This window comes from Trichosurus vulpecula, chromosome 2, assembly GCF_011100635.1.
Source record: "Trichosurus vulpecula isolate mTriVul1 chromosome 2, mTriVul1.pri, whole genome shotgun sequence".
NCBI lineage: Eukaryota > Metazoa > Chordata > Mammalia > Diprotodontia > Phalangeridae > Trichosurus > Trichosurus vulpecula.
The window spans coordinates 322,717,440-322,733,081 of NC_050574.1; positions in this window are offsets into that span (position 1 = coordinate 322,717,440).

Sequence of the window (15,642 nt, forward strand, 5' to 3'; positions counted from 1 at the left end):
TGGGCCAGGCACTGGGCTAGGTGTTGGAGCCACAAATACAAAAGAGAGACAGGTGCTGCCCTAAAGAGGCTTCTGGTCTATGAAAGGAGATATAACATATCACTAAGAAGAATTATATGAGGTAATTCGAAGACCAAATGAGCACTAACAACTAAAGGAATCAGGGAAAGCATCATGGATGACAAAGTGGCACCTGGGCTGATGCTAGAAAGATTCTGACAGGAAAAAATTAAGAGGAATTGCAACTTGGGCAAATGCAAAGAAACAGGATATAAATTATTCAGTTGGAGAAACATCTTTAGCAGTCTAGTTTGCCTGGGGCTTTGGAGTACATGAAGGGATGTAATGTGAAACATGGCTTGAAAGGTAGGTGTAGCACAGATTGTTGAAGGCCTTGAAAGTGAAGCTAAAGAGTTAGTAACTTATTCTAGAAGCAACAGGGAGTCATTAAAGGTTTTTGAGCTGCAGAAGGAAAGGGTCATGCCTTACAAAGACAACACTTTTGCTTCCTTAGTGTGGCTTGCTTCAGCATATTCTCCTGGATTGCGTTTGTCAGTTCATTTCTTTAATGTGTAAAGAACTTCTCAGTGTGCTAGGCATCTATATCTAGCTATTTTTGGTCTATCATGGCATCATGGTGCAATGGAAGGGCTGCTGATCTTGTCCTCTAGAAATCTACATTTGAATATTAGCTCAGACTCATTTGTTACATAGGATTGTAGGTCTAGACCTTGAAGGAGACCATCTAGTCCAACCTCTCAAGAGAAATGATTATTAATAACCAATGATTTGGGGAGATCCAAAGTTTTCCTTTTTTCTAAAATTCTCAATTCAAAAACCCAGTCTCTGAAGGTTGAACTAACTTCCTCCTTAATCCTGGTCAGATACCACCCAACCTTACAAGGAATCTCTAATCCAGAGGTTCCCAAACTTATTTGGCCTAAATGCCCCTTTTCAAAAAAAATTAGTCAGTGCCCCCTGGAAATCTACTTTCTTTAACCATTTAATAGATTTTTTAAAAAAATTTGCATCATTTCAAAAAAAACTATAAAATTGTTTTTAATGACACATCATAAATTTAATAACTTATTATAAATTTGTGGGTTTTTTCTGGCATTGAAGTTTTGATGATGCAATATTGCATCATGTAACCATTTAGTATCATATTGTAAAGAAGTCATTACACACACATATTCCTGCCAATGCGTGTTGGACTTCCCAACAATGCATGACAAACTCACCTGCCAACACTTGCTTGTTAAGACCTGTCAGCGGACTTGACCATTGATTGGTTATAACTTGCAATTTGTTTGTTTATTTGTAAAATAATGTAATCACTATGACTTTAACTCTGTTATACAACAGATGAAACATGTACAAATGGTTTTTCAAAATTTTCTTATCTTCTCTTCTTTCCTTATGCTTCCACTGCTCCCTTATTTTTATTCAATGCCCCCCAATTGCACCCAAGGCTACTACCACCCCCTGGATTGTTCTAGCCCCCACAGGGGGTGGTATCTCCCACTTTGGGAACCTATGCTTCTAATCTAAGATAAATTCCTGCCCATTTTGCTCCATTCAAGCAAGTTTGGGTAGATCCTTTGTCTAGATTGCCCAAGGCTGAGAATGATCTGGGTGTAGAGACAGTCTCTTTGTCCAAGAATGATAAGATGTCACTCCCAGCCCTTCATTGGAGTAAGCCCATTTTCATTGTAAAGTCCACCTCTCATTAATTGTTAACCAATCAGAGTTGATTGCCAACTGCTGGAATACCTCTCATCCAAGGTCATATAAGACTCAAGAAGTGGCCATGATCCCTCTTTGATCATGGAGAGCACAATTAGTCCCTTTTGTTAACCATTTGCTGATCATGGTTGATAAAATTGATTGTAATTTACCCAAAAACTCTGCCTCAAAATTATTGTTTACTTTACACACTCCTCATTTTATTGAAGCCCAAAGAGTTTAAACAATATGTCTAGTTGAGTTTTGAATCCAGGTCATCTCAGCCTGAGTCTCCTCATGTGTAAAAGGAATTAACACTACCTACTTCAGAGAATTGTTGTGGGAATAATCCCTTTGTCAACCTTAAAGAGTTATACACATGTGAGCTGTTATTTTCACCCACAAAATAAACACAACAAGAGGGAAAGCCAGATGTTTCAGGATGATATACCACTACCAGCCTCTTTGGAGTTTACATCCAATGTCCCCATGCCTCTACTCAGAATGGTGTGTTGTCAACCACTTATGGTTGCTACTCACTCTCACACTTCCTGGCTGTGATATCCTTACCCTTTAAAGTGACGATCTGCCCATAGTCCACTTTAGCCAGTTAAAGGCCTGGCAAGGTAACAAAGACCAGGCAAATCATTGCTCTTGGGTTCACTTTTGCTCATCAAAACAAAGTTCAGCTCTTTTTCAGTCCTCCCTTTACATATTTGACTACTGGTATACTACATATCATTAACCAGCAGATTTCCTCTCTTACCTTCAAGCTTACACTCCTTAAATCATTCAAAATTTGTCCAATTGTTGATAGCTTACTCATCAAACCCTAACCTGAACAATTTATTCCCTCTTTAGCAAATTTTTCCTCCTCATTTTCCTTGAATAATTGTAAAGGGATAGGATAAATCTATGGTCCCATGTGTAATTGACACTAGTAGGATCTCATGGTGAGTCAAATCCTACAATCTTGACCCTGCAGCAAACTATTATCCTTCTGCCATTCACACATTGCCAATCCTTAACCCTGGGTTACCTCCATCTACTTTCTCTGTTCCTACTTTCATGTTGTTGAACAATGCTAGAGGTACCCAAAAAATAACTGCTCATTATAAAGCTTGTTTTGCAATCCCTAACCTCAACCGGTCCCTCATTGTCTTATGTAAATCCTTTTTATCATTTCCTATTGGTTCTTCACAGTAGCTCTTCTGAACCTTCTTCTTTCCCTTTAAGCCCCCATACCACTCTCTAACCAAAGATTTTACCTTCTGCTTTACTAAGAAAATCAAGGTCATTCATTGTGAGTTCACTCTTTTCCATTCTTCTAACCCTCAAAATCTCTGTACATCTTTATCCATCATCTCTTCCTTTATTCTAGCCTCAGAGAAGCAAAGTCTCTCATTTCTGAAAGTAACTCCCTCCCTCTACTTGGGCCCACAGTTCTAATCCCTCTCTTTTACTTCAGATGTTTTTTCCACCAATTATTACCCACTCCCAATCTTTTCTTTTTTAACCTCTCCCAATCTGTTGGTTTTTTTTCTTGCTGCCTAAAAACTTTCTCAGTTCTGCTCTATCTTAAAAATTCCCTTGACCCTACCATTGTTCCAAGCTATCATCCCATGTTTATTCTTTCTTGCATTGCTTAACTCCTAGAAAGAGTAGCCTATACTCTCTGCCTCCACTTCCTCACTATTCATGTATTAAGGAAATATAGGATTCCTTGAAAAATGTGGCAAAATAGTTAATTTGATTGATCCATGATAAAACACGAAATAAAACAGAAAAAGAAATACTCAATAAGGTCATGAGTAGTACTATAAAGGATGTCCTGTGTAAATCAAAACAGAACAGGCATTTACTCTAAATGAAAGGGTTCACCACATGTTACTCTTTGAAAACAATAGTAATAGTTGAAATGTATGTAGCATTTTTTGAACAAGTAATTTACCCACAGTATCTTATTTAAGCCTCAAACAACCCTGTAATCAATGAACCAATCAATAAGCATTTATTAAGCAACTATTATGTGCCAAGCACTGGACTAGGATCTGAAGATACAAATATAAAAATGAAGCAATTCTTTCCTTCAAGGAGCTTACATTCTACCATGGTAAATAGCATTCAAAGTCATAAAAGACAAAATATAACCCAAATAAATATGAAGTGCTAAGGTGGGTGTCAGTCATTGTTGAAGGGATCAGGAAAGGCCTAGTAGTAGTAGGTGGTAGCACCTGACCTGATCCCAGAGGGAATTAGCATTTAGCCACTCACATCCCAGTTCTAGGAAGCCAGAAGAATAGAAGCAGAAACGTTAGTATATAAGTTTTGAAAGACTATCAACATATTCAATGGTAAGATCCACGGATTTGGAATCAGAAGACCTGCCTCTTTCACTTACTACCTGTGATACCTTGAGCAAGTTATTTAACCTCTCTAGTTCTCAGTTTCCTCTGCTGTACAAAGAGGGTGTCCTATACATGTTCTGTAAGATTTCTTTTAACTCTAAACCTAGAATCCTATGAATGCTTTGAGCTAATCCATAGCAAGACATCATAGCATAGTAAAATGAGCGTTGGATTTGTTTCAGGGCTCAAAGCCTAGTCATGTCAATTAACACTTGAGTGATGTAGGTAAAACATTTAACTAGTTTCCCTTACCTAAAGCAGTTTTCTCATGTCTAAAATGACGGAGTTTGGACCAAATGACTTCTAACATTCCTTCTGGTTCTATATCTGTGATTCTATCATCTGGATAACTCTGTCATCTTCAAAGCCCATCCCTTCAGATATACTTGTTAGTCCATTGTGTATACTTTTATTTTATGGGTGCATATCTGTAAACCTTACAAAGCAATTACACCTCTTGCTGAAATAAAAGCAATAAGACCAGGAGATATAACACATAATAAAGTGTAGCATGTGGCCAATATCTTACATCTAATGGGTGACACCATTCATTCCACTGGAAGTCATGGAAATTAGAGAAGAATTTGTGACTACACAGAAACATTAAATGAACTGCAATAAAAGTGAAGAACTACCACTTTTCAGGTTTTATTCTTACGGTACTTTTAAATATTGCCAGTTTCACTTGCTTCTCAAACGAATGAAATATTCGTGTATCTTTTGAATACAAGTTTGGGAATATGGCCCAAGATATTGTCAATCTTTGAGTAATGACAATTAGAATAAATCTGGCAGTACTCAAGAAGTCATATATATTTTTGTCATGGAAAAAAATATTCAAATTCTTTAAAAAGTAGTTTCCCTCAAATTAATGTTGTATTTAATGTTTCATCTACAGTGGTATTTTATGGAAGGGAGGGGTATCATTTAAAATATTACTCACTTCAAATATTTTTTTAAATTTATTTACTCCCTCCTTTACATGAATATGCCATGGAATTAAGATATATGGAACTTAACTCAAATTAGTTCATTCCTTAGAACAGAATTTGTTAGCATGTTTAATTTTCAGTTAAGGAAACATTCAGTGAAATCAGAGAAGTCTATATAATAGCTGATGACCTTTATTTTCACAAATCTTGGCACTCTAGGCATCCCTGGACTCAGAGGATGGGGTGAACTTTCATACTGCTTCCACTGCAGTGCTGGGCAGTGTGAGAGATAGGGTGCAACACCTTCCTTCTTTTTCCCAATGAACGAATAAATGACAATTATTAAGCACTTTCTACGTGCCAAGCAGGAATACAATGGCAGGAATACAAATGCAAAAGCAAGATCATCACAGTTTACATTCTAGCCAAAGGAGACAACATCTATAAGGAAGTAGTTTTGAAAATGTTTTCGTTTGGAAAATCTTAAGGATGGCATAAGGGAGAAAATTGCCTCACCTTGACCAGAAGCATTGGGTAGTATTGACTTAGTTACTATTCAAAGAGCAAAAGGTAGAAAGAGAAGGAAATGGGCATAGGCCCACGTGAAAGCATGGGAATGCCTAAGACAGATGTCCATATAGGATGTGAAGCCCAGTCTGGGAGTTAGTGGGTCCTGTGTTTTTGCCCTAACTCACTAAGCAAGTTGAAAACCTTCAAAGGGTTTAGAGTCTAGTTGGTGGAATTAGAAACATACATGTGAAAACTGGAAAGAATAAGAAATAAAATTATCTGTGCTTATATATCTATAATGATATATTATTTTTATGACAACTATCAATATTATAATTGTTACATCGATAATGATAGATTATCTCTCATCTATCTTTCTTTTTCATCTGTGGCCTTCAAATCATACTGATATTCTCTCAACATGCAAAAAACTCTGCATTCCTAACTTTGGTCAAATATCCTTAAAAATGTCTGAGGTCCTTATTAGAGATACCAAATGGTGTTTACCATAATTATTAATGCAAATAAATGAGCAAATTAGTTGATAGGATTTTATAAACAATCTAGACAGTAATATAATTTTCAACTCATCTTCTCTTGTTCTCATTCTCGCCTCATCAGAAAGTCTCCTGACTAATCAGGTCTTTTCTCAAATTGATAGTCTCTTTCCCTAGGACCTTTGAAGTCATTAGGCAGTCAAATTCTTCCAAGTTAAGTAAGTTTATCATGAGAGACAGAACCAAATTCATGTTGACTTTGTCCTTATAATAGTGGCATCTATGATAGCACTGAGCCATAGCCTGAACCTTCTAGGATAACCATAATCAAACTGGATAAAAACTAAAGTAAGCAAGTAAATTATGTGTGACACAGAAGTCATACCTCAGGACAACTACCAAAATAGGCTAAGAATCAGTTTGTGTAAGTGTGTGTATGTGAAAGTATATGTTTGTATACATAAATATATCTTTGAAAAGGCCAAGTGGCAATGATTACTTCCAACTAACACTTATCTTAAAAGAGAAAGTCAGACATGGTTACATTAATAGAGTGGAATATAACTACAGTGTTGGCAAGCAGGTTGTCAAGTACAGGCTTAAAGGGTTGAGAATTTTCAAGTAAAATGATTACTGAAGCTAAAGAGCCAAAGTAGTCTTAACCTGATCTCTGAATCTGGAATTTTGCATGCTCTCAAGAGTTGCAAATAGACGGGGCCACCATGCTAAATTTAGACTTTCTAGCTCTGCAACTGGCACTTTGGAACATTTGGTCCATAACGATAAGTCATCACTTTTGCTAAATACAGCACAGGAAGAAAATTCACAGAGAGATCCAATTAATACACCAGGCTGCCAAGAGGCACAGTCACAATCATTGAGGATAAGGGGATCATAATAAAGTTCTTTACTTTGCTTGATTAATCTTCCTAAAATACCATTTTTATTATGTCACTCCTCAAAAACCTTCACAACGTCTTCCTATCGCCTAAAGGATTAAGTCAAAGGTTACTCAAGGTGTTCTACAATCTGCTTCACTTTGCCCATCAAACTTTTGCTCTCAGTGTTCCCCAATACAAACTCAGCCCCAAGTACACCAGGGTCTTCATTATCCACAAACATGTCTCAATTATGCCCTATTCTATACCTTTCTTCATGCTACTTCTTCCCCCTGGAAGACTCTCTCTCCTCCTCTTCACCTACCCAAATGTTACATGTATACAGATTACCTCACTAGTACTAGAAAATAAGATTCTTGAAGTCAGGGACTGATTGATTTTTGTCACTGTACCCCTACTGTTTACCAGAGTAATAGTAAACCTTAAATAAAATATGTTGATTGATTTTATCCATCAATCACTGCTTGTAAAAGGTCATCCTTGACCACCGGGCTAATATTAATCTTCTTTCTCTGTACAACTCTAGCATTTAGTCTGTAGTATTCTTTTCTGTAGTTAATATTGCATTTACCTGTCTTACGTATGTTGGTCTTTTCTCACCATTTCTTGAAGATTCACAGCCTAATATTTCTTTACCATAATCCTCTATACCTTATATAGTTCTAGACGTATAGAAAGAGCTCAATGAATTAATGAATACCAGTTTTAGACATTATAAAAATACTTTCACATCCAATATTTTACTTAAGCCTTACAGATTCCTTTAAGATAAGTAGGGGAGGTAATTATTATCCCTATTTGGAGAAAAAGAAGGTAAATAAAGATACTAAATAGATTGCCTGCGGACATATAGCCAGTAAGTGGATGAGGCAGTACTATGAACCACCATCTTCTCATTCCTAATCCAAGAAGTTGGACTCTGTGAGACCCCCACCCCTGCTGTGGGTGCTATGAACCACCATCTTCTCATTCCTAATCCAAGAAGTTGGACTCTGTGAGACCCCCACCCCTGCTGTTTCTCAACAAGGATAAATGATCAACAAATCCAGACTCCAGAGGTCGTAGAATTCAGGACAGACACTGGACTTCCAGAGTAGAGTGCAGAGTTGGAAGGAAAAGGAGGGGCTGATGTTAAATATCTCTAGATCTATTGTAATTTAATAATAACAGAAAACTTCTGCTCTTTTATCCAGAGCAGAGATAGAAACTCTTAACTCTGGTGATTTTCAGGTCTGTCCCTGTGACCCCTGTGCTTGCCTTCTATACAGCCCATCCCATTGTCATAAAGAAATTCCCCAGGTTCATTTGGGGAGAGAACAGTGAGGGAACACAAGAGGAATAAAAGAGCATAACTTGGAACTTCCCCTCCTTGTGTCAATGATGTCTGAGACAGCAGAAAGGTCTGTGTACAGTAGTGGGTGGTTGAAAGAAACAGGAAGGGTGTGATGGCGGAATAGCGTGGGCACAATAATAATAGTGGGATTAGCATCATTAAACATGAAGTCAGAAAACCTGAATTATTTGAATCCCTGTTCAAACACTTGCTAGTGACCTTGGCAAATCATTTATCCACTCTGGGCCCCAGCTTCCTCAGGTATAAAATCAGGATGATAATGCAAGCACATTGGCGAAATGGGAGTGATAATGCTTGAAACACATACCTCATAGGATCGTTGGGGGAAAAGAACTGCTTGGTTAGCCTGTTCCTAAAGCACAGTCTGGCCATGTCACTTCCCTGCTCATTAAAGTCTAATGGTTCCCTATGACCTCAAGGATCAAAGACAAGTGTCTTTGTTTAGCATTTAAAGCCCTTCACAACCTGGTTTCAGCCTAGCTTTCTAGCCTAGTATAGCTTCTATACTTTACTTTCCATACCTCTCCCCATGCACTTGCATGCATACCAGCAACTCCCCCAACACATGCACACACACACACACACACACACACACACACACACACACACGCACACACTTCTGTCTAGTTATTATGGCCTTCTTTCTGTTCCTTGATGGCATACCATCGCCAGCCTCTATGCCATTACGTAGCTGACCCTTCTTCACCCCCACCCCTTATAATCCCTAGTTCCTTTCAAAATTCAGTTCAAGTCATGTCCTACATAAGGCCCTTCTCGAGACCCCCTGCTGCTCGTTTTCTCCCTCAAAGTTACCTTGTATCATGTACATATCCTCTCCTTCAGAATATAAAATTTTGAGAGCAGAGGCTATCTTGGAGGGGGTTGTTGCAGGGGTTGGGTTTTTTAGCTTTGGGGGTTTGTTTGGGGTTTTTTGTATTCTCATCACCTAGCTCAGTGCCTAGAATATAGAAGGCGCTTGATAAAATGCTTGTTGATTGGCTGATCAGGGTAGTCTTTCTTGCATCCCACAGGATGGCAGTAGCCAAGGCAAGAATGGAGTATCCTAAAGGTCTTATATACATAAGACCTACCTGGGCTCATCCATGAAGTCTGAGCAGGGAGTTCATGGGCTATATTCATAGAATCATAGATTTGGGGATTCAAGGGATTTTTGAGGGAATCTAATCAAACTCACTCATTTTACAGCTGAGGAAACTAAAACCCAGAGGGGCAAAATTACTTGTTCATAAACACTTGGGTATTAAGTGCCAGAGCCAAGATTTAACCCAGATCCTTTGAGTCCATATAAAGCCCTCTTTCTACTGTACAATTCTCTTTTATCCTATTAGAGGAAGGAACTTTCCCAGGCAGCACAGTCCTAGAATGGAACATCCTAAAAAGAGAAGGGGGTTTTCTTGAGAAATTGCATTTTTAGGGCTTCTTTGAAAGTAACCACAAGTTTGAGAGTATGGGCATACAGTCTTCCATCCAAAAAAAGGAGAATTTTTTGAAGAGTATGCTTCCTGTGGATGGAAAGGAGAGTGCCTACTCATATCTCTCTCCTCTATGCCTTATCTAGAATATAAGTTAGAGATTAAAGCCATAATATGGGAGGACAAGAAAGCTAGACCTTGTCACCATCCCCCTACCTACTGCTGTAACAAGCTCTTTGGACAGTAAAGATCTGATAGAAAGGGCCTTGCCTGTTCGGCATCATCCAAGTATGTTTCCCTTCCAAAGGGAGTCCAAACCATAGTGTAGCAATGAATTTGGAGGACTCTAAGACTCTACAGAAAAGAGGGATCCACTGGAGAGAGTAACAAATTATTGATTATTTCTGAGCTATCATGAGTCCCTTTATATGTTTTCTGCATTTGTGAGATCCTGAAAGTCTTTTCTGTCTTTCTATATTTTCTGTGGAGTGAAACAAAAGTTGCCCTGGACCTAATAACCTTGCTACTTTGAATGTCTGCATTGAAGTAGGGAAACTGCTGTTATTCACTTCTATGGAAATTTATATATGAATTTAGTTGTAGATTTCCCAAAGTAAATTCTGGGTGGGGGTTATAATAATCCAAAGAGAGTAACGTATTTTAGGTTTGCTCCCAAGACTAAATCTAATTCACGTAAGTCTATAGTTTGGGGGCCATGAACCATGTATTACAATTATAACTAAATGTATTGCCTTTTTTTCACATCTACAGACCAGGGGTAGGTTGTATTTTTAAGATGTATATACACAGAGATCCCATTCAGAATAGGAGGATCAGAAGGATAATTATTCCTTTCCTCCCTGTGATTTTACCTGAATCAACAGTACTAATTATAAACTATATAAAAGGCAGGTCAAAGTTTATTCTTTTCTATTTCTTCATAGAATCTTAGACTTATAAAGGACCTCAGAGCTCCTCTAAGACCAACTCATACCGAAAGCATGAATCACCTCCTCGGTATCTCTAATAAGTCCCCATCTCTTCTTCGCTTACATACTACCAAGGATGGAAAACACAATATGTTGCAAAGTCATTCAGTCTACTTTTGATCAGCTCAAATTATTAGAAAGCTAATAGTTACTTTGGCTTTTTTTTTACATCCATGATTTTTATTTTTCTTTTTAAATTATTTTTTTCTGCTACTAGATACTTTGAACCCAAATATGATTTCCTATTATTTTTCCAAATAAACAGCATTCATCAGTGCAGGAAGTTCAGGTGGTGGGGGGAGAGAGCAGGAACACACTAAAGAGAGCCTGTCTGAGGTCCTACACAATTATCAAGAGGAACCATTATTCATCTAGTCGCATACAGTCCAGGAAGAATATATTGATTGAATTCTATAGATTTGCCTTCACATTGCCAAGCCTATTAAGTGGCAACAAACATCACAATCAGAAAAACTTGATTGGCCCCAAAGCAAAGGTTGCAGAATTGAGACAGTCAGAGCATCCTCAATGTGATGAAAGTGTGGCTGCTTTGTTTTGTTTTATGGTGGGTTGGGAGCTGATTATTGGTAATATTAAAGTTGAATGATGACGTCTAAAGCCATTGACCATCGATATTCAGTTAAGTGCGAGACATTCATTGAATGTCTCACTGGATACAGACCACTGTCCCCAAATGGAGTCATGGAGAAAGCGTATCCCAGGAAAATGGGCCCAATTTCTCACTCATGGTGGATTTCACCATCTTCGAGAGATAGTTTCCACTCACAGGTTGTGGGAAGCAACATCCATAGCACCTCAGGGGGGTTCACCGCGTACACAAAACCATGAACAAAAGAAGATAGAGTGCCCATAAGCTCCTGATATGGTCACCATAGCAACCAGCCTAGATCTGGTCCATTTTATTCATGCACAAAAACCAGTTCAGTTAACACTGTAGGGAGGTGGGAACAGCTTAGATTAACCAGGCTGTCTCTTCTTGCCCTAAGCAATCTATTGGATAAGACCTTGCATTAGGCAAAGGTCTTCACTGTGACAAAGCAGAGGATTTGTTAAGCTCTCTGAAATCTCACTGGGCCCATTTAACTTGTAGTGTCGGATAAGAAATTACTCTTCTCCAGGCAGAAGATCTGAAGTTTCACTTGAACTCAGTTTGAACATGGTAATGGTCAGGCCACAGTAAACAGTCATCCTAATTACCTTCCACCTTTCTCAACTGGGAAATCTGACCCAATGTTTAAGAAGAATAGAGAGACCATAATAGTAGTTATGATCAACTTACTCTGATCCTGTGACTCACCAGACTAGCAAATAGACTAAATTTTAAATGGAAACATTTCTTGAAATTGCCTTGTAATGTTTTTATTATGTAGTTCATACACACACATACATTTATATGTATATATAAATATGGATAGTTTCTTAAGCCTTTTTCCTCCCTAGGAGTATTTAGAACCCAAAGAGAAATCCCTGGGGAACCCAAACAGGAGCAACAACAACGTACCTTTCAATTAAGCATATATCCATAAGAAGTGAAAAAGACAAATTCACAAAAAGAATGTTCAAATGGTACTGCTCAGTGAATACCTTAAATATACATAAAAAGCAATACTAATGATTGTCATCACCTCTACGTCTTCCACTGAAGTCCTACTCTGGCACCTCCTTGCACCATAGATATGAGTCTAGATTCCCAAAGGTTCTGCCAGCAGAGCCCAAGCTTTGACAGGATCCATTGTTGTTCATCTGTGTCTGACTCTTTGTGACCCTATTTGGGATTTTCTTGGCAAAGATACTGTAGTGGTTTGCCATTTCCTTCTCTAGCTCGTTTTACAGATAGGAAACTGAGGCAACAGGATTACATGACTTGCCAAGGATCACACAGCTAGTAAGTATCTGAGGCCAAATTTGAATTTGAAGATGAGTCTTCCTGACTCTATCCACTGCACCACAAAGCAATAAGTAACTATTGGACATGGTAATCCAGATGACCCATAGACATCTTAAGCTCAGCATGTCCAAAACTGAACTCATAATATTTTTTCCAAAATCCTCACCTCTTCCTACTTCTCTATTATTGTTATGGACATCACCATCCCAGACTTGCAATCTATGTGTTGTCCTCAACTCCTCGTGCTCTCTCTTGTCTACTATATCCAATGTGTTGCCAAGTGCTATCAATTCTACTTTTGTTACATCTCCTGTAGATGCCCTCCTTCTCTCCTCAGACAGGTCAACTACCATGGTTTAGGCCCATATCACCTCACACCTGGACTATTGCCACAGCTTGCTGGCTCCTCTCCCTACTTCCCCTCCCTACCTCAATTAGCTATCAAATTGATTTTATTAAAGCACTGGTCTGACCATGTATCCCTCTGAATTCAACAACCTCCATGACTCTTTATTACCTCTATGATCAAATATAAAATTCTCTACATATCTTTCAATGTCCTTAGTAAATCTGGTGCCTTTCTACCTTTCTAATATTCTGGCACCATACTCACCTCCATCTACTCTACTATCAATTGACATTGCCCTCCTTCTGGTTCTTCATAGAGGATTCTCCATCTTCAGACACCAAGCATTTTTGCCAGCTGTTCCTCATGCCAAATTCCACATTCCCTAAAAAACCTATGACAATCCTTCTTAGTAGCTTCCTTCAATTATATCTCATTTATCTGCATATAAAATATAAGAGCAGCTAGGTGGTGTAGTGGCTAGAGCACCTGGTCTATAGTCAGGAAGATCTGAGTTCAAATTTGACCTCAGACTTATGAACTGTATAATTCTGGGTAAGTCACTTATTTAACCTCTACTGTAGTTTCCTCAACTGTGAAATGGAGGTAATAATATACCTACCTACCAGGGTTGTTGCAAAGCTCAAATGAGACAAAAATTATAAAATTATAAAATGCTAACCACAGCCTGGAATATGGTAAGCACTATATATATGAATATATAAGTATGTATGTATATATGTATGTGTGTGTGTATATATATACACACACACATATACACACACATATGTACATGTATAAATGTATATATATATAAATTTGTGTGTATATATGTGTGTGTGTACACATGGTAAGTGTGTATGTGTGTATGGTATACATGCGTGTGCTATACGTGTATGTGTGTATATATATGCATATATATTAGCAATTATTATTTTTTCCATTATATTGTGAGCTCCTTGAGAACAGGGACTACCTTTTGCCTCTTTTTGTATCCTCAATGCTTCACACAGTGCCCAGTATATAATAAGTGCTTAATAAATGTTCAATTGATCAATCAGACTGATACATAGTTTGTTTGCACATAGTTTGCGAGCCATCTCCCTCATTAGACTATGAGCTTCATTGAGAGTGGGACAGATTTTTGCCTCTCTTTGTATCCCCAGTGCTTAGTACAATGTCTAACCCTTGGTATGTTCTTAATAAATGCTTATTGACTAGACCAAACCAGCCACAATCACTTACTAAGGTTTGGAGGCATCTTATCATCTGCTTAGGTGGGAGTGAAGTTGGTGTTTAGTTGATATTGAAATAATCTGTAAATAATATCTCTCCTGCTTTCTCCCAAATCTAGGAATCCATGACACCACCATGAATAAGTAGTCTTATATAACATGAATTAAGGATGATCAAAAGGTCTTCCCACCCCAAAATGTTTCCCTCACTGGCCTTTCTCCTTCTAGTAAGAGCGCAGTGTTAAATTATGCCTGAGGAAGAGGTTCTAGCCATTTTTAATTTTTTAAAAATTATTAGATATTAGCATATTGTATATTACTAAAATAATGACATTGTTGTTTAGTTGTTTCAGTTGTGTACATTGGTTCAGTTGTGTTTAGTTGGTCTTCATGACCCCATTTGGAGTTTTCTTGGTAAAGATACTGGAGTGGTTTGCCATTTTCTTCTCCAGTTGTATGGGTAATTAAGGTGGGACTTTCTTTTACTGTTTTCTCTTTTAGAAATGCTAAAGTAATCAGATGCCTTTGATTAAGCCTTGCTAGGTGCAAAGCCCCAAGCTCACTCTCTTTTGCTAACTAGATGCTAAGCTCCAGGCCCCACACCTTTTTGCTAAGTAGGTTCTGAACCCTCAGGGCCCTGAACAGGATATAAAAACTCAAAGGTTAGCATTTTGTCTGGGGCTCTCAGTCACTGGAAGAGTGGCATGGGACTCTGGGCAGCCATTTTAAGAACCCCCAGCTTGTAAACCCAGATGCTGATGCTTTCCTGGTAACTATGAATTGTGATTTGGTCTGTTTATATTGTGTATGTTTGTAATTGTGTTTGTTTGTATTTGCTTTGAAGCTCAGGTTGCTGGCTTTTCCTCCTGAACTAAGTGAATGATACTTGTAGGTTGGATTAAAGTAAGATTGTTAACCCCTCAACATTGCTTTCCCTAGCAAAGCAAATCAAAAGAACCTGTGTTAGCAGCCCTCTGTGTGCTGGTTGTTGTTGGTTTTACAAAGCCACCGTAGCTGCTAGCCAAATTATTGCTACACCAGTTCATTTTACAGATGAGGAAACTGAGGCAAACAGGGTTAAGTGACTTGCCCAGGGTCAAACAACCAGTAAGTGTATTATCATAGTATATTATTATATATGCTATGCTACATATAGCATATATATATAGCATAATATACGATATATTATTCTATGTAACCAGTAAGTATATTATTATAGTAATCATTAGCATAGATTACCTTCCCAGATTAGATCACTGACTCCTTGGGAGGTGGGGAGACGTAATTGCACGGGGAAAGAACATGTAACTGTGCCAAGCCTAAGGAATAGAGAGAAGATTTGGGGCATCAAGTCAGAGAAGGCAGGCCTTGATGTACCAATTGAAAGGAAAAGGGGCCAACCCCA